The sequence below is a fragment of the Seriola lalandi genome, unplaced genomic scaffold (genome assembly GCF_002814215.2).
Source record: "Seriola lalandi dorsalis isolate HSWRI2012SDOR001 ecotype SW California unplaced genomic scaffold, Sedor1 jcf7180002050701, whole genome shotgun sequence".
NCBI classification, from domain to species: domain Eukaryota; kingdom Metazoa; phylum Chordata; class Actinopteri; order Carangiformes; family Carangidae; genus Seriola; species Seriola lalandi.
The window spans coordinates 19303-20740 of record NW_019521254.1 but is presented as its reverse complement, the minus strand read 5'-3'; the positions used below and the strand labels follow the sequence as shown (position 1 = coordinate 20740).

At 44.8% G+C, this 1438-nt stretch overlaps 1 non-coding gene across 1 annotated transcript; it reads right to left on the bottom strand.

Annotated features, from left to right (window-relative positions):
* Positions 1–1050: 1050 nt before the first annotated feature.
* Positions 1051–1123, bottom strand: trnat-ugu (transfer RNA threonine (anticodon UGU)). The gene has a single exon. It is a non-coding gene; the product is annotated as a tRNA-Thr (tRNA).
* Between the last annotated feature and the right edge of the window lie 315 nt (positions 1124–1438).

The window sequence follows — 1438 nt, the reverse complement described above, 5'->3', positions numbered from 1 at the left end:
CACACACACACACACACACACACACACACACACACGGCTCAGTATGATCCGGCGGAGCTGAGCTTTTAAAGCAGCCGTTTCTAACGTTTCATTTAGAGAGAATCTTCAACAGAATTGATCAGCTTCAGTTTGATATCAGAAACTGATCAGATTATTCACCAGAAGTTGAACATTGATTCAACAGTCAGTGTTTGTGAAGCCACAGTGTGGACTGATAACAGCTGTGGGGATGACGTACATGTTTCAGTGAATTTCTGGAGCCATAATTAAGATCATTAAAAATGCTGAGAGACGCCACGACCTGGTAACAAACACTCATTAAAATCACACTGTATCTATAAAACAGAAAGAAAACAAACGAGGATTAAAATGACTCTACATGTAAAACCATAAACAATATGAACAATGAAAACTGAATCAGGATTGTCACAAATGCACATTAACAAAAAGAAGTAAAGGTGTAGATGGGGCCGATTCCAAGCAGAAGAAGAGCTGTACAATAAACATACACAGTTTATACAGAGACAGACACTGATCATTCACAGACAGACATTTTACACTTTCACTCAAAAAGAAAAAGCAAGTGTCTTTTAAAATGTTCCAGTGAAATAAGAGAGAGAAGCTCAATGTCTGAAACCAGATTTCTGAGTGGAACAAGAGGAACAGCTGAGGTTAAAGTGACCTGTGACCTGCAGTTACCTGCTCAGACAGGAGCTGCTTGTGAGCTGGTGTTTGGTGCTGAATCTCTCACATCAACAGATGAGTTAGTTTTCTCTGTGTGTCTGTGGCTGGATGGTCCAGTTTCACATGTGCTGGTGTCGGTGTTGTTCGTCCAGAGGCCGTGAGGGCGGCAGCTGACAGTGACTTTAATGAAGAGCGGCTGCAGATGAAGGGAGGAGAGAGGCAGCAGCTCGTACAGAGAGAGGCTGGTTGTCTGCCGCCCTTCAGTCAGCCTCACTCTGTCTCAGTCACGCCAGCGAGGGGCGGTGTGTGTTGGTGCGGTGTCACCTTTCACCCCCCCCCAGGTCGTCCACGCTATAAAAAGAACCCAGGCCCCAGCGAGAATTGAACTCGCGACCCCTGGTTTACAAGACCAGTGCTCTAACCACTGAGCTATGAGGCCTCACCTGTTCATGCAGGTGAATCTTTGACCTTTCAAATGTTGACAGCGGCGGCGGACACACCCTTCTCACATACCAGCTATTGTTGAGATAAGGTGTAGTATTTAGGATACTACAAGGTGATACCAGCCGGACCTGTCAGCTCTGACGTCACGTCTGCACATCCTGCTCCACGGCCAGACACTTCCATTTATTAAAACTGAATCATTTCATATCAAATCAATCTGATTTCAAGTCACAATACAACAAAAAAGTTGTTTTTAAATCTTGTCAGCACCAGAAATAAACCTGATGCTCCGACCAGAAACATCTCCGAC